We start from the raw sequence: 22191 nt of genomic DNA on the forward strand, positions 1-22191 counted from the left end.
AGCCAGAGATAGACCAGTGACTTCTACCTGCCCTGTAGCATTTTCTTCAGAAAAAAATCGGGATTAGCTATTCAGATGGCATGCGTTGTGCCAGCAGCCAGCACGTAGGAGGACAAAGGGCTGTGGAGAACAAGACATACCTAACTCCCTGCCAGGCAGAGCAGCACAAAGAGCTATCCTATCACCTCAATTTGAGATCTGGCCTCAAAGCTTGGACTATTTCTCTGTGCTGCAGTATTAAAATAAGTTCTCTCCAAAACTTTTCTGCACTGTCAGCGTGGTTGTGGCACACCTACACTTGGATACAACCAAATATTCAGCTGGCATCAGTTATCTACGTGATCTTTCAAACATCACTTTGTTCTGGAAACCATACATTATCAGTTTGAGTGGAATTCAGCCTACACAACCCCACTGACTACAGAAAAATTCCAAATGCACATTTCTTTCATAGCCAATACAATTCTTTCGTAGTTAACAATGTACAAAATCTGCTTCCTAATCTAAAATGGTAATGGTACTAAAATTTACATTAGATTCCTGTATGTGATTTCTTTGTTTAATATTATTATTGTACTCCTGTATCTCATTTAAATGCAAATATGCCATGTACTAAAAGGCTATGTGATTTGTCCACATTGAGACATGATGTTTGAATAGAACTCTAATTCAAACCCTTCCAATGTGCTCCAGGTCTTAAACCATCATAGACTTTTTTCTTACAATATCTTCTGGCACAGCAATTATATGATGTCTTTAGAGAACGTTTTCCACACAACATGAGTATTTATTATATATAATTGTTTAGCATTTCCTCCAATAATTGCCTAAATTTTTAAAAAACTAATTTGTTTCCACAGAATTTGAGGAAGAACAGAAGAGCCTAACATTTCTGGCCTACAAATTAGAACAAGCTGCATGAAGCCTGATCATTTAATAAGGCATGTTAAGCCATTTTTAGATTTTGGCATATGGTATTGGGCTGAACTATAAATTTTCCGTTTCTTTTGAGCTGCATTTTTTTGTCAGTATAAGGCCACACGTCTGTAAAAAACCATAAATTCAAGTATGGTTCTGTGTGTTAATTGGAGGAATCAAGAAAGAAAATAATATGTAAACAAGGCCAGGACACTTGCTCATTAGTTCTAGAAAGCACTAGAAATGCATCAAAATATATCTGACTCCCATTGCTCTCTGCACATCAGTGTGAGAAATCCAGAACTCTGAAATTCTTTGTGCTAACAGGCACTTGCTGTTTCTTATTTGCATAAAATTTGTTTGATTTACAATTTCAAAACACAAAGGGTACTACTGTTGTTCAGTTTTTCAATTCCATATTTAAAGGAGTTAGATTTAAAATCCAGTATGAAACAGCTTTAAAACAGGACTTTCTATAGAACTCATTTCCAGTGCTCCTTAAAAGTTGCAGCTGAATTTATTGAATTCACTAAGGAATATGGTATTACCTAATATGAGAAAGTGGGTGGAATGGGGAGGCAGAGTCTAAACCAGAGAAAATATCTGCCATCAGAAAAAGCAGTGGTAGGTATATAATAGGCAGTTAGCTTGTATAAATATAAAATATAAATAAAGTACAATCTTTGGAAGATATACACATCACATCCACAGGATTCTCTCCCAACATCCCTTCAAGAAAGCTGTTAACTGCTAAAGACGTTTCAGTCCCTATACATACAGCATAGCCTCAGTGTTACTGTTGTATCTGATGGGGCAGACCCTCATGTTCTGTGAGAAACCCCGTGGATGCCTACAGCAGTTCCCCTTCACAGGATGAAGATAATTACCTGGCTGATATCTGGGCTTCTGTTGTGGTTACCAACGCTTCACTTTTCCGTGAAATCATAATTGCTGTTTCCCAAAGCACTTTGAACCAAATACCTATCATCAGCCAGATAATTATATTTGTTTCTGGAGATTGCTAGGCTTCCATGTCACTCACTATAACTGCCAGCCCTTGTGGAAGATCAGGGTCATGAGAAACCTATGCAAGGAGGAATAGCTGAATTCACTGTTTAACAGTACTTCTTAACAGTTGGCTTTGGCTGTGTCCTGAAATGTGCAGCCAAATGCAGCTCCAAGAAAACTCCTTATAAAGCTTCCCCTTTTTCAGACAGGTGGCAGCTGCAATGCAAAGGCTCCTTTTTCAGCTGAGAAACAGACCACATTGGGAGCATATATTTAAAAATTTTAGATGGACTTTTTCTGCTTTTGCAGTTTCTGAAGCAACAGCTGCTTCAGCTGAGCTGCTGTGGTCAAAACTCTCAACATCCTTCTCATAATAACAGATGCATTATTAAGCAATATGAAAGACTCTCTCCAGGGGAAGGAGTCTGCTCTTCAGGTGCCAAAACCCACAGATATTAGTAAAATGATTTGTGAATTTGAAACTGCTTAGTTTTGTCTCTCCCTATGTTAATAATGAATTCATTATAGGAGAGCTGTAGTTCTCCCCACTGTCCAAGCAAATCGCCTTTCTTTGTCTGGCAAGCCAGCAGTTCCTAGCAGAAGTTCTGAGCTGATACTTAAAGAGATTACAGAGACACTCTCTGTTTGTGAAAGCAGCCACCAGGCTCCTGTGCAACCCAGAGGCTTACAGTATGGTTTTGGTGCTATTGACCTCAGGTGGTTTCAGATCGTGTCATCTGAGATGTGGACAGAAAATATGCCTGTATACTCTGAATGGTTTGCTACCAAGCAGCGCTTCTAGCCTGGCTTAGGAACAAGGACAGTCAGAACAAAGAGTAAAAGGTCAAGGACTGCATTTCTTTTCGGTCCTACACAGTGATACTGCACTTTAGTTACTGAGTAGAACTACTGCTTTATACAACTTTAAAGTAGCTTGTCAGTCTATTAGAACTGGACATTCCTGTGATTTATTCAGTGAGTTGGCTTTGTCAATCCCGTTACAAGTGGAAAACAGTAGTCAAAATAATAAAGGTTACTACAAGACAAAATGGTCCAACATCAAGAAAGGGGTCCGACAGGGATGCATTTTGTCACTCATTCAGCAGTTCAGACCCTATAGCAAAATGGTTGTGTACACTGATCGTTAGATTTTGGATTATGAATCTAAGGAAACAGATGGTGTGGTCTTGAGTATAACATGAAGATGATGATGATGATGATGATGATATCCTTCCTTGTTGCTTACTCAGAGGAATCACTTGGGATCCTGGTCATGGAAGTGTCTAAGTTTGTGTTTTTTCTGAACTATATGTACATTTGATGTTTTCTGTTTTTCCCTCTCTAAGACAGGTTAAGTCCAACAACCATAGACACTGGTAGTGAAACATCTGGGAAGGAATTTTAATTTCTCATTTTTCCAGCATCAAGATAAGGACTTTACCAAAATATCTGTGAAAGATTACTAATGGCCAATGAAAACTAGATAACTGTGAAAGGTAATATGGGTAGCTATAGAGCTTGTTCTGTTTCTGTGGTTTCCTTGATTTCCTAAAGACAGAAAAGGTACAGCTGTGGCAGATAGAAATTATATTAATCAGGAGGTAGGGCATTAAGTAAATGGTGCAATGAACCCCATAAAAGGAGCTTAGTGGAAAAATATAGTCACTTATAAGCTTAGGTGAAATACTAATCATAGAATCATAGAATCATCAAGGTTGGAAAAGACCTCCAAAATCATCTAGTCCAACCATCCACCAACCACCAATGTTTTCTCACTAAATGATGTCCCTTACACGACATCTAAATGTTTCTTGAACACCTTCAGGGACCTTGACTCAACCACCACCCTGGGCAGCCCATTCCAGAGCCTAACCACTCTTTTGAAGAAGAAATTTTTCCAAATATCCAACCTGAATCTCCTCTGGTGCAACTTGAGGCCCTCTATTTCTGCCGCTAGTTATGCAGGAGAAGAGGCCAACCTGCCCCTTGCCACAGTCTCCTTTCAAGTAGTTATGACCGAAGTGCAGGATCCAGCACTTTGTCTTGTTGAACTTCATCCCACTGGCCTCAGCCCAGCGATCCAGCCTGTGTAGATCTCTCTGAAGGGCCTTCCAACCCCCAGGCAGATTGATACTTACTCCCAACTTGATGCCATCCGCAAACTTTTTGAAGGTGCGCTCAATTCCCTCATCCAGGTCATCAATAAAGATATCAAGCAGGACAGGTCTCAATAACAAGTCCTGGGGAAAATCAATGTCTAACATAATGAAGCAATCCTAAACTATGGTCTCTGTTGCTGACGATATTGTGAATGGTCTGCAGGCGATCAGCAGCTGTCTTCCACACACAGAGCCCCTCATCTGTGAATGCATCACAGCATCTGCAGATACCAAGGCTTGCAAACTAGTGACTGACCATATGACACACCCCTAACACTATGACATCACTTGGCACAGGTCACATGCTATCGTTTCTGTAAAGAATCAATGCAGCAGCCCTATCCCTTCTCTGCAGTACATTTGGAAACAGATGTTGGCTACCATGTCTAATTGCACCATCTTATTAATTTAATGAGATTAAATTATTTATCCTCTCAGAAAATATTCTACAATCAACTTGTCAAAATACGTAACTGCTTACATAATGAATATGGTACTCAAGACTACACATCTGTGTAATTTTCACACATTTCTTCTGTAAAAAAAAACAACAACAAAAAACAACCCAAACTGACAAAAGTTCTTGCCTGACCAATAAAGATGCTTTACTTGTTCTTATGACCATTCAAATCACTGTCAGCATTCTGATCACCGCATACAAGTTAGATATAAAGAAAAAATACATTTGGATCTGAGTATTACTAACATATAGCCAAATATGATTAAAATGTGCTGTGTTATAGTAACACAGTTGCAATGACACTTGTTTCTTATTACATTTTTAAGATAAAAGAATTTATTAGTGCATAATTTGCAACTATAAAAGAAGTATTCTTTAGGGATGTATTGCTAATATTAGAAAAATGCCATGTTAAGATCAAAATGATAACATGTATTATATTTGATATTTTGCATGCAGCGATGAAAAGTTTTTATTCGCGTTTTTACACAGGCATTCTCTTCTCCTCAAGTAATTTTCCTAACTCCTTTTGAAGGTCAGACCAGCATGGAAGCAAGTTGGCCTGAGTCAGCACAGATAGTAGCTGTATCATTCTTTATATTCTAAAGCCTAACTCATGTATTTTTTCAATTACAGGAAAAGAGTTCGCAACTGCTTTTTCAACATATTGCATTTCAGCTTTCAAAAATAAGCCTTCAGATATATGCCCTTTTAAAAACACAAAAAGGAGATTTCAGTTCAAAATGAAAAACCCATCATCCCAGTTAATAAAAAACACTTGTTAAAGCAAAGATGAGACTTGGTGGAAATGTAAGTTTAAAATTATTTGGACGACATGTATGTGTAATAAAAAACCTCCCAACAGAGAGGATACATTTTTACAACATATTTCTGTCATTTCTTGTTTTGTAGAGTACAGAAGTACTTGTAGAACTGTACAGAGAGAAGATCTCCTGGCACACTACTACATGGAATCATACTGAAATCTAATGTAGCAACACAAAGTTTGCTCAGAGCTGAAAGCACAACACATTTCCAGTCACTAAAACAATATGCAATTTATTTCCATTTTGCTAATTAGCAAAAAATTTCTATTTCTAAGATGACTAATGTAAATGTGGTTACAAAAAGCTACCGTTGCTATTAAGAATAACGGGGTTAATTTATTAAGGGGATTTCTAGCAACTTCAGTTCAAATGAAGTGCTATTGTAATAACACAAAGTGATTTACTTAAGTGTTTATGCTGGCATGCTATCTGTTAATATTCTTTCCCAGGATTTGACTCATGACAGTAAGAGAAATTGTTAATTCAATTCACTCAATTTTTTATAATGCCTAAATGTAAGTGACAGCTCTTCTACAGTACCTTCAGTATTATATTCAATATTAACCCTTTTTTCCCTTCCATTTTTCTTTTCTTGCACCCATTAAAGTAAGGCAGCAGAAAATAACACCAGGTGATGGTTCTTTCCCCAAGGAGTAAGATCTACTCTCCTCTGGAAGTACTGGCAGCTAAGGACTTCTCAGTTAGTGAGAATGCTTTAGGCATCTTTCATTCTTTCCATTCTAAAAGTGGAGAAAAAGACCAACTGCCCTTGAAACAGCAGGAAGCTCCATCCCAGCTGCTGAGACAGAGATAGCAGCAGGGGACCCCACTCACTCCAGCAGCTGGGAAACATCTATTTGGGTGTGTGGATTGGACTCGTGTGACTATTTGTGGAATCTGTCTATGTGCAGCTTATGAATCCTGCATTGATATTTTGAATCTGTTGCTATTAAAATTCTTGAGAACTGGATTGCCATGGTGGCCCACATCCAGACTTTAGGTGGGCTGACTTGACCTCTGATGATATCTCCCCGTTATCCATATAGGCAGTCTATGCATGTGCAGACCTAACTCATAAATACAACACGGTTGCCTCAAGGTAAGTAGGAAAAAAATTGAACCTGTGTGTGTCCTCTTTTGTTGCCAGAGTTTCTACCACAAGATCAGGGACAAGGACAGGTGACTAACCTGCATTTTGACAGAACAATTAGTGTGTTAAGAAGATGAGGTTAAAAATGCTGGTGATCAGAGCAAATAACTGAAAACAGACTTTTTAATTCAATTTTGCAGGGCAGTATCTCTTGGAAGGTACATACATGCATGCTGTATGGTATAGGATTCAGAGAAAGGATGATATTATGTATTTCCCATTCATCAAAGGGTTATGTTTCATAGTAGAGTCGTGTTAGAAAGGAGGGCTTTATTTTGTGCTCAGTCTCCTGAAATATACACTCATCAGAAGAGAATTCGTGGCATCTAGGTACACACAGAGATGAGAGAGGGCAACTGTAGGTGAGGGGCTGCTACCACTCTCAAAGCACACATCTTGACTTTGAATCTTCTGAGGGATTCTTTTTCTCTTAAAAACTCTGTTGTTTCATTCCATCTCCACTGCCAGACTAATTAGGTGCAGCACTTACATTGATAAGAAGAGAATGACAACTTAGGTGTTTATCTCTTTTCTTGTCACTCCACATTGTTGCACACTGAAGCTGTTGATTTATTCAAATCCACCTAGCTTTGTAGTTAGCTTTGTATGGGTCTTTCTTTCTCCTGCTTTTCAAACTTCAGTTATCTATTTATCACTCCGTCTCAGGCTCCATTCTTTCAGTAAGAGCTCTATTGGGCAGAAACTATTTTTGGCTCCATAAAGTGCTGAACAGTCTAAAGGTGCTTGACACAATGAATCTTTGATTCCCTGTGGTCATGTTGTTACAACAATATTATGGTTTATCAAAATATGAGATTCAAATCTCAGTTCATCAAAAAAAAATACAGCACAGATGCCTAGTTGTGTGCAATCTCTCAAACCACTTATGAATTACTTACAGGAATCGGTACTGACCTGTCAGAATAATATAATATTTAAAATTATGAATACAGACACAGAAGTTAGATATATTTATAGTACCTAAACATCTCACCTTTTTACTGCATCTTTACAGTAATACATAGGTTATATCATTTTATTGGTGAACTGTACTTCTTTCTGTAAGAAAATTTTGGCTTCAGACCCATAGTGACCAGCAATAATTCCCTCAGAAACAATTCTCACAGTGTTCCTCAATTTCAAGGTTACATTCTAGACAGGAAAAATATTAGCCCCATCTTAGTTCAGATCATCTTGAATAAAAAAATATTGTAATCAATCCTTCTCTGAGCTCCAATCCACAGTTTTCAAAGGAAAGGACTGTTTTATATTTAAATATTTCAGATTTACAGACATACTGAAAACACATTTCAGAGATTTATTGCTCTTTTTTTCTTGCTGGTCTTATGAAGATGCATCTGTGTTGCTGACACCACAAAGATGTAAACACTCTGGATAAGAAATAAAGAGTAACCCCCATCAAGAACGAGATCCAAGCCACAAGACCTATAAAATGGTTTTGGGTGTTGCAATGCTAAAAGCATGCTTGCTTGTAGACTGCTAAACTTGTTTTAGCAAGAATTCAAACTGGACTTTTAAAGGTTTGTCGTATGACATGCACAGTATATGGTGCTGTGCTCATACTCTGTGAAGATTATTTACAAGTTTTTATAAAAAGAATACTACGTAGAAACTAAATATTACGACTGCTTATTTTCTTTTTAGGCTTTTTTTTCCTATTAACATTTTCCTCATTCTTTATTCTTTCTTCATTTCTTCCTTCATTATCTTTTCTTTTCCTCTCTTTTCCATCTTAGAGAATATCTCTTTGCTCATTTTTCTGCTCTCCAGTGTGAGCTTTGAATCTGTGCCTGGCAAAGTAACTGGGAGCAGAGTGCAACTGAGTGTCTTTGCCATGTGTGATGGCTATGAGTACAGAACAAAGATTCTTCATTTCAGAAAGGGTGTGTACTTCACCTTGAAAAAATACATGAACAAGTACTCCCCAATAGATTATTTATGTATGACTTTTGCTTTATGAGTATTGAAAAGATTAGTGAACATGACAATGCCCAAGGCAATGTGTGTGTGCAACGATGAAAAGAGATAGAAGAAAGGAAAAAAAGAGAGAGAGAAAAAAAGGACAGCAGACTTACTAATTAAGGTTGACTAATGAACTAACTTTTACTGTTCTGGGGACAACTCTCGGACAAACAGCTTCAGAAAGAAGCAGTAATGAATTTTTATTCCAGAATCACTCAAACAACTCAGCTGAAGTCAACAGGGTGGCTTCAAGAAAGCTTGTCTTAAAAGACTTGGCTAATCTCTTCAGCACTGTGAACAGTAGTACTCTTTGCCTGCAGATAGGGCTACGCATCACTTTTTCACCAATACAGTATAGTCCTGATGCTTCTAGAATTGCAGAACATTTGATATTTTTCAAGAGTAATACTTAATTCCTCTGCTAAAATCTGGTCATCTCTTTGGCTTCAAAAAAACAACTACTGCCCAGAACTTGGATTTCCCTCCAGTATACTGCAGCATGACAACTAGCACACTGTATCCAGTTAGTGCTCCTCCCATGCTCACACAGTTCATTTGAAAGGATTGTTCTGTATATTCTTCCTGTACCGAAACTGGATGATTTGGTTCTTGATTATGAGCAAGTGGAGTTTTCTTGCACATGCCAAGGAAACTGAAAAGAAGATTACCTTCAAAGGCTGTGGTTAGCTTTAAAAAGGTCTAGCTACCAGCTAGAGGATGAAAGGAAAAGCCTTTACTCCTGCTCCTTGTGTTTGACCACAGAGAGAAACTATCCCTTCAAGCAAACATTGTCACCGACCGCAGCTTTCTTTAAACATTAGGTTGACAATTCAGTGGCACTGCTTGATGGAGTTTCCTACAATTGGCATTAGAATTGGTTTGGGCTCTTTTTCTCCTAGCAATGAATAGCTTTTCTTGCAAAGCACAGACTAATGTTCTGTGTTCGGTACTGTGCCTATTCTTGTAGCTTAGCAATCTCTTCTTGAGATTTATGTAATCAAATGGCATCTGCTACATTTCAAGAACAAATACGGGCTATCCAACACTTTAATTTAAAGATGATGCCTTGAGCTGTGTAATACTAAATAATGTCATGTGTCTGACATACCCATTAGAGCATGTGGGATACACCCTATAAACATGTTTTAAATTAATTTATGCTTATGGAGAAAAAATTGCTTCCTTGCTTGTGAGAATTTTTTATTATTATTAAGGAATTTCCTGGGCCAGCCTTTTTTTTAACTGTAGAGCATGCTCATTTGCCTGTTCTTGGAGAGAAGGTACGTCTGACTACATATTCACTCTGCATGTCAGTAGCATGCCAAGATCTCAAAAGACAGGAGAAGGCAGAGAAAGGATCAACTTCATGTTTATTTTTTTCTCGTGTCATAGCACAATATCACTTTGGTGCAACATTCTTAATACAGACATTAGTAAATAAGGATTAAAATGAAGATAGAGTGCAAAGCAGGAGTTGAAGTAAATTTAATATAAACACTTTATTTATCCTACATAGGTTGGTAGTTCTTTTAAGTAAAGATACTTATCCATTTTCACAGGTATGGGGTTAACGCAGACTCCCTTTTGCCTCTTCTAGATTAAGTATCCCCAGGAATGTGATCAGAAGCCATTGATCTGCTTGATTTTCAAATGCTAAGAAGCACAAGGAAAGATTTGAGAGGATGGGGTGGCTGTTGACTGTCAAATTCAGTCTACTTCTGATAGCTTCTTAGAATATAACTCCTCAGCTATTTGCCTACCTCTTCAAAGTGTTGCTGTAATACATTGCAACACAGGTACCATTGTTCCTGTAATCTCCAGGATAAAACTATTTGAAAACTTCAAAAAGAACACTGATTTAAAATAACAAAGCAAAAGCTCTCAATCCCAGTACACTTTGGGCAAAGAGACAAGTTGATGTAGGGCTGTTATCACAAAGTTACTTCCTCTGACTAGTTTTTACAATGCATGCCTGTGATATATTGAATTATTCATGTAATTGACTTCACTGTAGGGTACTACAAGGTTGAAAATTACCCTATTACCCTTTTACTTTGATCTTTAAACATTATTCTTTGTAATCATGAGTACAAATGCACTTGCAGGAGCACAGAGTCGGTAAGATCCTCTGGACTAGTTTATGACCCTTTGCATTGACTTGTGAACAGGAACTCTCCTGTGATTAAAGTTGGGTGCAGCTATACTAAGCAGCCTGCTTAGCGAAGATTTTGGTTTTGCATGTAGTTAAGAAATGAGTTACTTGTGCAGCAGCAACCAACAGTATTGTATTGACTGCCTGGTCCCTACTAAGGAACTAATTCAAATATACATCTAATAAATAAGACTTGAAATTAGAGTTCTGGCTGAGAAAGGAACAACATAACCAGGCCCAAGAAGAAAACCGTTTCCTTTTCATAGAATCATAAAATTCTCAGAGTTGGAAGTGACCTTTGAAGGTCATCCAGTCCAACTCCCCTGCAGTGAACAGGGACATCCACAGCTAGATCAGTGTGCTCAGAACCTGGTCCAGCCTGGCCTTGAAAGTCTCCAGGGGCAGAGCATTCACCACATCTATGGGCAATCTGTGCCAGTGCCTCACAACCCTCACTGTAAAAGACTTTTTCTTACATCCAGCCTAAATCTACCCTCTTTAAGGTTGAAACCATTTCCCCTTGTCCTATCACTACAGACCCTGATCAAGAGTTTGTTCCCTTCTTTCCTGTAGGCCTCACTCCGGTTATCTCAAAGCCTTCTCTTCTCCAGGCTGAATAGAATCATAGAATCACTCAGGTTGGAAAAGACCTTAAAGATCATCAAGTCCCACTTCTCTCAGCCTGTCCTCATATAGAGGTGTTTGATCCCTATGATCTTTTTTGTGGCCTTCCTCTGGACATGCTTCAACAGATCCATGTCTCTTCTGCCTAGAGGACTGCACACGTGGACACAGTACTCCAGGTGAGGCCTCACCAGTGCAGAGTAGAGGGGCAGGATCACCTCCCTCGTCCTGCTGGCCACACTTCTTTCAATGCAGCTCAGGATACAGTTGGCTTTCCGGGCTGCGAGGGCACATTGCTGGCTCATGTCCAGCTTACCATCCACCAGTACTCTCGAGTCCTTTTCTGCAGGGCTGCAGTCAGTCCTTTCATCCCCCAGCTTGGTGGTGGAGGTCGCCTTGACTCTGGTGCAAGACCTTGCACTTGGATTTATTGAACCTCCTGAGGTTCTCCTGGGCCCACTGCTCAAGCCTGTCTAGGTCCCTCTTAAGCTTTCTTTTCAAAACTTCTCCATACCCATGGGCTCTGGAAGTTTCTGTCAGTTTTGAAGACGTAACTTTGCATGGAACTGGGGACACTGTTTATATCCCAGAGATTTATTATATTAGTATAGATTAAAAACACTTCCATATTTTGAGAATTAAACCACTACTATTGTTCTGTCATTACTGAATAATTACCGATAACAAATGTAACAGTCACTAGGGACTATGGCTTTTATGACACACACGAAGCAGAGCAGAATATCCTTCCCACTGGGACCATCGTAATAGCATAAAAAATTACATATTTCTGAATCATAATAAAATCAGTAGTAACAAAGCATGTGAAACAAAAATAAGATTCTGCAACTGGTTAAGCAAAAGAATGGCATTGAGACTATGGTGTAAAGAAAATGGAGTTCCAGCTTGGTGACATGACTCAAATCTGTATATTAAGAGATGGCTGAAGGTTCATATTCTTTCCCTCTTTATTCTCTTGTGTTGCACAGAGGCATAAAGACCAGTATGGTTCATTCGGAAAAAAAGGGAATCATATTATATGATCTTTTCCGTGATAATCTCATGACCTGGGACAAACTATCCCAATGCTTTCTCAGCATCCAAGAAGCAGATGGATTTGTATCATTCTGCTGTTACTAATCACTACTTGTTTCTGATAGTTCTGAGCTAAGATGGCAGTTTGACTGAAATCATTCAGTCTTATTCAGAAAGGACCAAAGATTTACTTACATACACTTGCCTCTTTGTATCATAAATGAGCTAACTGTAATGACCAGACTGTTTCCCACTGACAAGCCTAATCCTTACACATGCACTTTAGCTTGCCCATCAAGTCAATCCCCATGAAACCCTGAGTTATATTTTCCCATCAATATCAATGACATGATCAAATCTTTTCTGGTACTTATCTTTGCAATCAGGTTGTCATTCCTGAAATGTCTCTCATACTTTCCCACAACAAAGACAATCAACAAAGAAACTCGAAAAAATTCACTGTTTGATGAGTACAGATTTGCCTGTATCTTTTAAAGTTAGCTTATCCACTAAGGCTGTAATTAATTCTTATACACGATTATGTTTTTTCTTCTGATCCCAGCTTAAAGCCAAATCTGTGCAATAGGACCAGCCACATAGAAAATCCTTCAGCTATTAAACTAAAAACACACTAAATCCACATCTTAAAAGATGAAATTCAGAAACGTGTAATGACTACTACATGAACAGCATTCTAAGTACATTTAGTTTCAACTCGAGTGCCTATAATTTCAAATAGCCTAATTACACTGGACTTTTTAGCATGTGTTTTTCTCTGACCTTTTTGATTGGACTAGGAAACATTAGGAGTCAGAATGTTAAATACTAAATTGCATTGGTGAATGATGAGTCATTCTGAAAAATGAAAAGAGGTATTAGTGAAAACACTGAAATCCTTGAACCCCCCAAAACTTTCTAAGAATCTTTCACACTAAAACTGCATAGCAAAATATTCAGCTGTGAATCCTCAGAAACTTTCTAAGAATCTCTCACACTAAAGCTGCACAGTAAAATATTCAGCTGTGAGTATAATAATTGACCACAAACAAAAATTCCAATTACATTTTTAAATATTAGACATGTTAGGTTTAGCTAAAAGAACGCCAGTCTCTTTTAAGTAGCTCTGTGAGGGAGAAGAAAATTAAATGTAGCTTTTGTTTTAAAATTGGTACCAGAAGTACAGAATACCTAAAGTGAAAAACAATCATATCAGGACTCCAGTGTTTCCAGAACAGAGTATGCATTTTTATCCATGGACTTAAAGCAGCGTGTTAAAGACCTAAAACCACATACATCCAGAAATTGGCTGCAATGATATGACTGGGCTGAGAATTTTGCCTGAGTAGCTCTATCAGAATAGTAGGACAGTTAGGTTATAAAGTTATCATCTCTCAGCTACTGTTTTCTCCTGATTTACATCTAAGTTTACATTGAACAAAATAAACGCAAAATGTAAGTTTAAATTCTGAGTAGAATTACATTCAAGTGGTCTCGGAGACTGATGAAATCAAACCTCATTAACATTTCCTGCCTCTGAACATAAATAATGACAGGGTTTCAAAGAAAGACAGACCTTTGAATGAAAGGCTACAATAGCTATTGTCATCTTTCAATTGTGAAGAAGCCATTTTGAAAATTGTTCAAAGTGTAGGGAAAAAGTTTATACTTTCGCAGAGTGGACACTAAGGCCGAGAGAAGCCTGTGTTAGGCCCTTGTCTCCAATTTTCTGCCCTGATTAACTACAAAGACTGCTAACTGTGTACGGATGTTAGTTAAAAGCATTTGGTATTTGGTATCTGTCTAGTCATGTCAAAATTAAAAACTTTCTGTGTAAATATTGGGTCAAGGAAAGTACAATAGTGGTTTTCACTCATTCATTTTTGTTTATAAATCCTTTCAACTACAAGTATTTGTATTTATATCATATCAAATGTGAATGCAGCCAGTTAAGAAAGCACAAATTAGAAATAAAACAATTATAGAAATACTCAGTGGAAATGATGATTTCTAAATGTCATTAATCTGTGGCACAGTTTGTAAACAAACAGAGGATCTGATTTTCAGCAAGTTGGACAGACTATTCTTTATGTGTTGCGCATCTAATTTCTGTTTACTGTTCTTATACATCAATACACAAGTGAGAAGCTAAATTCTGCCTTCTTTTCCTTGTCTAATAACACTGACTTTCTTACATAGAGCTTCCCAGACATGATATAGCCAGTATCCTGCGCACTGACAGGACGAGTTTTGTGCCTTACAGTCCACTGAATTTCAAGTTCCAATTCACATTTTTATATTGTTTGCCTTTTCATTCCTGCTTTTACACAACCTGATTGATTGGATGATTATTCCACAATGGCTTACACATCTGGGAGTCCAACATCTGGATATGTTCCCATTTAGTGCCTGTTCCCAAGAGCCATCTTACATTGTCAGTGGTGAACTGCATTTGCCTCCTTCTAACTCACGTGAAATAATCCAGAAGCTGCCGAGTCCTGGGGGTGGTACCTCAGTAATAGTTTTACCTCCAAACCTAGGGTTTAATTTAGTGCCAGTTGCATGATTGCAAGTCATTTAAATGAGCACTAAATCAAGATATTAATTTCCTTACAAGATTCAGAGATCCACCACAATTACTTGTGGTGGAAGAACAATATGTGGATTTGGTCCACAAACTTTAAATCTACCTGGAAACTACATGCACATATAATAACTATTTAATAATGGTTTAATAACTGATGTTTTAAAGCTTAAAACTGAGGTCTTAAAATAAATTTTTAACAGCCCTTTTCCAATTTGACAGCAAAGTATAGCTACTGCCTTGAAGTCAGCACTTGAAAATATTCTTAATGCACTGCACAATGAAGTCCAGTGTCCCTTGTGATGTAATACTTCTGGGTGAACATGTTCAGCTACTGAGGACTCCAAGAAAAATTTGAAATGGAAGAGATCAGCTAAATAGCCAGTTCACTGGTTAAATAAAAGCCATCTTCTCAAATGCCTTCTCCATGTCCCTGGGACTCTAAGACACCATCATTGCACAATTTGTCTGCTCCTGCAAAGTACTTGCATTCTACTAATGTCTTTTTTTTTTTTAACTTACTGATTAAAATGTTCATTTGGACATAAAAGAAAAGCATGTGAGTTTAGCACTGCTCTCTGTGAAGTATATTTTTGGAATTTGTAAAACAAGCTTGTGTTCTGACGGTCCCAAAGGGCACTTCCACATATCCCTTCTGCTCTCCACGTTCTACACTATTCCTTCTGTCATTTAGAATTGATCCTTCTCCGTTTCTCCTACTGCTAAAATAATTTCTGCCACAAATAGTCATTACATTTCCATTTGAGTCCTTCTGCCTATGCAAATTAATTTTGGTTGTAGCAGAATCAAGACATCTTTTTCTGGCTCTCACTTGCATCTGCTTAAAGAAAGGGAAATGTGCCCTGTGAGGTTTACTGAGCTCCAAATTAGATGATTTCTGGAAATTCACATGGAAGGGAGGGTTTGTATTTGTTATTTGCTAGTATCTTTGTCATGTGTTAGAAGCACTTTGACTGAATTTGAAAATGAGTAATTGGTAAAATAAAATACAATCCAAACACAGATCTTAGAAGTCACAGTACCAATGAAATGTGTATACAGTACCTTACAGCCAGGCTGTATCCACTTCTAACAGCAAGGACAGGGATTTCAGCACATTTGCAGAAAGTTACCAGCAGCTCATATTGAGATCAGAATACTTGTTACCTGGGGACAAATCAAGAAAAGGTTCAGAAAGCAAGGCCAAAAATATTTGAGTTTAGATGGCTGAGAGACTTACAGTCATCAAAGGTGTTGAGCTATGTTTGAGATAAAATTTAAGTATGAAATTGTAATGTAGCAAAGTAAGTATAATGCCATTTCTTCTCAGATAATTATTTTTAATGCTGTGGCAAGGAGGCTGAGAGCATTTAAATGAATTGTCTCTCCCTATTCTATCAGAAGTAATTGCTAGCAATCTGGAGGAGCTACGTTTCTTGGTCTTAAGGAGCATTATGACAGCATTATCTGAAAGTAATACAAATTGCACTCTGCTGCTTATCTGAATTCTTGTCAACTGCAGTTTGTTGTCCTGAATATTAGGACAGTCACTTAGCAGCTTTCAGATAAATATCAACCTTACATCAAGGAATTACTATTTCAACAAAACAACCAACTGAAGACAAAAGACTTTATTGTTTTAAAGTAAGCCAGGTTAACTGAATAATAGGATATGGATTGCACTTCATGTCTCACCAAAGCACAGATGATGAAATTCTGTTCCTTCCATTCTAAATATACATCTCCCAAGATTATGAACAAGGATTATCATTTACCACAGCAGATTTGGAGTCTATAGAATTCTAAAGGAAACACAACAGAATATATAACATTGACAAAACCTTTGCAAAACTACTCTAAGTAACTTCTTGTGACTACTTCTGTCCAATTCCTGTGGATTTGACTGTGTAAGTATGGCTTAATTACAAAGGATTATTGAAACATAAAGGGACTTGATTTCCAAATTATATCTGTTAGTTTATTAAACTTTTTTCCCCCAGATTAATATGGGAACAATTCAGATAAACAGCTCACCTACCTGTTTTCATGCTGTTTTTTCTTAAATCACACAAAGACAAACAGCTTAGTGGGATGTGTCCAAAATATACCAAAATAGTCTCATAAAAGCCTAAGAATAGAGCCGCACACACAGTCACACACACAGCCACACACACAAGAACTCCATTTGACACATCTAAGCAGAAGATAAAGGGGCAAAACTAATGTAAGCCACCATTGTTTTCCCTTAGAACAGGTGAGGTCCCCAAGGGGTTCCCAGAATTATTTAGAAGAAACTGTAGGATGCTCTTAATTATGTCTGTTAGACTCCAGGGCCACACCTGCTTCTAATGGCCTGCAGCACAGCCTTCCCTTCCCTCCTTCATGTAATGGCATAAGAGATTTGTTGGCAAGGAAATGTGGTTCGAAAGCTGCTGGAGACAGGAACTGCTGGAGTGCAGCCAGGCCCTTGGCCACAAGCCTTCTTCCGCACACCCAGCACACCTGAGAATCTGTTACGTTGACAGTGGGAAATAGCTGCTACTGGTAGAGAACGCTGCTGATGATATGGAAAATCTAATTCTTCTACATAAGCTGTTTTCTGCTTTTATGCAACACAGATCCATACTCCTGCACAGGACATGCAGCGAAATTCAAACAGCAAGGTCATTACCAGTGTCCAACAAAAAAATGAACGTGGTTTATTTACATAATTTCCTTCCTTACTTATGATTCTTCAGTAATCCTCTTGCAATTAACTGCCAACTCATGTCACTTAGCAAAAAGTATACCCTTGAAGCAAAACATTTTTTGAAAGTTTTTTACACCATTTAAAACATGCAAAAGCTGGCTTAGTATACTCAAAAGCCAAAATGAGCTATTGTTCATGGCAACTCCCATGTTACAATAATTTAACGGATGTCTATGCTGAAATGTGAAATTACACCTAAAACACTGCAGTCTTCACTGCTGTTCAGTTTTCCATCTGTTCAAATGATGTACAGTTCCAGTCTCTGTGATGATGCTGTTTGTGACACAGTATGTGACAAAAAGTGTGTTTAATTGAGTGGAACTGAGCAACCTGTACTGACTGCTCTGGTGCTTTAATTGCAAGACGATATCAGTGACTGACACATAGATAGGCCATCAGGCTAGACTGACATGCATGCTGGTTACATGGGGAGAAAACACTCAGCCCATGTTTAAGCATTCCGTCTTTGGCCCTGTAGAGACAGTTTAAAATGTGGTATAGATTGTTGCCTGTATATTACCATGCATTCAAAAATCATTCATTACTGAGATTTTTTAATCCAGTTCAGATACACTCACTCACAGATATACAAACATACACACAATAGCCCATGGAGGCCAAATCTCTGCTCTAGCACTCCTGGACTTTATTTGGCAATATTTGGCAAAACCCTCTATAAAGCAGGACATGACTTGACTTTACACTATGATTACTTCTCTAGTTTGCTGTTGGGCAGGTTCTTCAGCTTTGCACTTGCCCTCAGAGATGCTAGTGCTACTAGAGGATCTACAGTTGGACTAGCTGATCTTAGAGGTCTTTTCCATCCTTAATGAGTCTATGATTCTGTGATTCAACAGATAAAATGTGGAAGCGTGCATTATTTTCATGTGCCTGTGTGCCCTCTTGAAAGCAAATTGAACTCTGCTTTCTGCAAATGAGAGCACAGACTTTTCACTGTCCTTTGATTTGAAATGTTGTTCTTCTAAAATTTCAGTGTTACAATCGTTCTTCTTTCTTGATACTTAAAAATTCTGAACAGAGAGGAGATAAACATGAAGCCAAGAGGGTAATGGTGTTTGTTCTAGCATTAAGATAAATTTGAACTAGAAAAAATTCTTCATTAATAAATTAATGTGGTGAAAGATACCGACTCTATTGTTTTAAATGAGGTTCATTTAGTAAGTATAACCTCTACCCTAGACATATACCTTACATCTGTTTAATTTAATCAGAAAAGACAGACAGTGTTAATTACTTTCTGATGGCTGTTCTCTACTATGGCTTTGGCAAGTGAGAAAAGACAAATTCCCATGGCTTAAAGCTAAAGGAAATGGTTTCTAAGGGAAAAAACCACTTAGTCTGCATGGCAGTACACCATTTAAAGTGTGAAATCTTTGGGGTTTGTATTTACAATATCCAAAAATGTGCTGAGATAAGCAGTACCTATTTGTTCACTGTGTATTTGTATGAACTCCAATTCTCCATTAGGAGAATGCAGCAAAGAAAGTATCTGCAGTTCTGAAAGGTGTACACTTTGACTACAATTGTCAGAAGTTTGCCACTATTTAAAATAAATCTTCAAGAAGTCAAATTTGAACAAAGACTGGCTTCTGAGTTAATACTGTGGAGAGATTTGTATTTAATGTATCTTGAGTTAGTAATAAAGAAGCATTCATGCTGGTCTTGCTTTGAAGAGTCAGGCTTACCAGGAAACAGAAACATACTATCTGCTGTCCGTGCCAAACTAAAGCAATGAGAACTGTTAACTGTTCACAAAGACTCATTTGTCAAATGATTTCAAATGAAATTATCCATAATCATTGCACTTTGGGTCTATTGGTAAACAGAGTTCTTCACAATTTGGTCCCAGCAAACTGTGAACAAAACAGGAAAAACAGACAGAACGAACACCGAACATTGAACAAGGACTGCTTCTGATGCCAAGATTCTGCAATATTTCCATATGCTGAAATTTTACACTGCAAATTTAGGATTGCATTTGTTTCAGTCACTACAATATGCAGCAGTTGTCCCCTACTAATATATTACATGACTATAACTACAGTAACAACTTAAAAATAACTTTTTTTTTCACTTTAATGGGCATAAATTTAGATATGCCACCCTAGAAGATGCTACAGTCCCAGACACAAAAGTGTGTTCTGTGATGACGTTGCATTATTTGTACTATGAAAACCATGGATAGGAATCTGACTTTTCCATCTGGTTCGACTGGAATGCTTTTATTGTCTTACAATTTTAGAGGAGTATATGACTCAAATAATGGAAAATAACAAATGGGAACTTCTGTGAGGAACAGTACATTTATTGCCACAGACTGTATCCTTTGCAATGTATCTGCTAGCTTCATGATCAATTGGATAAATACCTTCTGATACAAAATGCACATGGTATATGCAAAATTCTGATCTGAATATAACATTTCCCCCTCATCTCCTACCAAATATGACACATTCATTGTCTTTGTGCTTTAATGGAACATTTAATCATATGTTTATTTCCAATGAGAAATTACAGTTTTTCTAAGTATTTTCTCTTCCTCTCCACATTGGAGTTGTGTCACATTGATGTAAGAGTGTTTTGATGGTGACGGTAGTCATGGTTCTCTTCACAGGAGCAGTGAGAATCAGCAAAAAAGTCATGAGTTTTTCTGCACTGCATCTTGAGATAACAGTCCGTTAACAGGCTCTGCTATCATTCATTTCAGTACTCATTGTCTAAAAAAAAAAAACAGCTTTTCCCATAAATTTCCCAGCCTATACTTTTTGTCTCATGAATGAAACACTACAATTTAATCCTTTAGATCCAGCTGCAATATTTGGATTTTCTAACATTACTGTACTCTCTTTGTTTCTGATTGCTGATCACATGAATCCAGATGCTGCACCGAAACATCCCAGAGGAGTGTCACTGATTTTCTTCTATCTAGCCTTTCTCTGCAGCTTTCTGCGAAAGGTTTTGCCTGAGCTTTTAACTCTTCTTCTGATAATTAGACTTCTATGACATTAGGATCTCACCCTAGGGAACTGTCTTGACTAAACCTGTTACCATACTTGTACAAGTAAATACACAAATTTACTGATTCCTTATCGATTTGAACAAAAATCTATCGATTCTGCAAGTACCAAGAAAACTAAACAAGCTGTAACTGCTGTTAAAAGCAAACATCTAAAAGGTACAGATTACGATATCTAAAGGTAGGTAAGCAGCCATTCATTTTGAACATTTCCCTATCTGTAACATAGCAAAAGGCTTCGCAAATTCACAAAGGTCTTGACCATCTAGCTCCCCTTCAAAAGTGTATGTTAAGTCACTCAGCCCCAAACCCCTTACTCCACACCCATTACTCCATACCCCACACAACATGAGATACATTTCTGATAAGATCTCTTCTCTAGGCAGCCAACCCAAACTTTGAAAGGCAAGGACGGCAGTGTTACTACTATGGACCGATCAGATGTTGTAATTTCATCATAATTTTCACCAGTTTGTGTTGTATTTCTCAAAAATAGGCAGTACACTGAGTTCTGCATAGTCTTGAAATTTCTGTCATTTCTAACAACATTTTCTGTAAGTGTTTAAAGAGGAGTACAGATGGAAAATATATAATTGTAGTACACAATCTTCTTTCCTAAGACTAGGCTCATTCTTTTTGTTCTAGCGCATACCACAATTTCATTTTTTAGTACTTTTTTGAGACAAACTGCCATGAAAATATCTTTACAAATAACATGTGACCTGTAGTATGTAAAAACTCAGCAGCTGCAATAGATGTGTTTTATAAATTTTTAAGTTGTTATTTCCAAAAGATTTTTTTCCACTCTGCTACTCATACACAGATCTCAGCATAAGCAATTCCCAGGACACTCGCACACATAATCTGAAATGACTTCCCAGTGTTTTCAGAGTGACATGTCTGTTTGTCACCAAGCCTCCCCAGAGAACACTGCAGTTTCACAGAGACCTTCAGCATTCCTCTAACAGAAATAGAGCTAATTTCTGAACTCAAGAGTTTGGGTTTCTGTAGAAACAAAGGACTGGAACAGACCTCCTAGATCTTTAAGTCCTCTGCTATTGTAAGCAACACATCCTATAATTTTTGTCATAACCTCTTCAGCTTACAGTAAGAAAGAACAGTGGTACAGATTTCAATAGGCCTTGGTTCTGGGATGAACATATCAAAGCAAACTCATGCCGTGCAGTCACTAAGTCACTAGGACAGGCTATCTTTAACTGCTCAGCTTAAATAACCTCCACACAGAAGTACAGCTGCTGTAAATCTCCAGTGGTGAATGTGAAATCTGCAGATTGCCTTTACAGTAACCAATTTTTTTTCTGTTTTTGTCTGAAAAGAACTGAACTGAGGCAGTGCAAAGACAGATTCAGAGCAAGGTAATAGGAATATTAGGCAATGGTTATTAACCATTACCCCTAAGATCACAGGTAATCTCTGGCAAATGAATTAGCAGAAGACTCATCAGCTTTTTGAACATCTTGTGTGTAGAAAGCTTTGGGCAAATGTGG

The 22191-nt window shown here is 37.7% G+C and overlaps 1 long non-coding RNA gene across 1 annotated transcript in view; it reads right to left on the reverse strand.

The window, feature by feature from the left end:
* The window catches only part of LOC110404467, a 55422-nt gene continuing 49214 nt past the window's right edge, over positions 15984–22191 (reverse strand). The window contains exon 3 of the long non-coding RNA XR_002442264.1: positions 15984–16064. This is a non-coding gene — a long non-coding RNA (uncharacterized LOC110404467). The remainder of the gene's footprint in view (positions 16065–22191) is intronic.

This window comes from Numida meleagris, chromosome 10, assembly GCF_002078875.1.
Source record: "Numida meleagris isolate 19003 breed g44 Domestic line chromosome 10, NumMel1.0, whole genome shotgun sequence".
NCBI lineage: Eukaryota > Metazoa > Chordata > Aves > Galliformes > Numididae > Numida > Numida meleagris.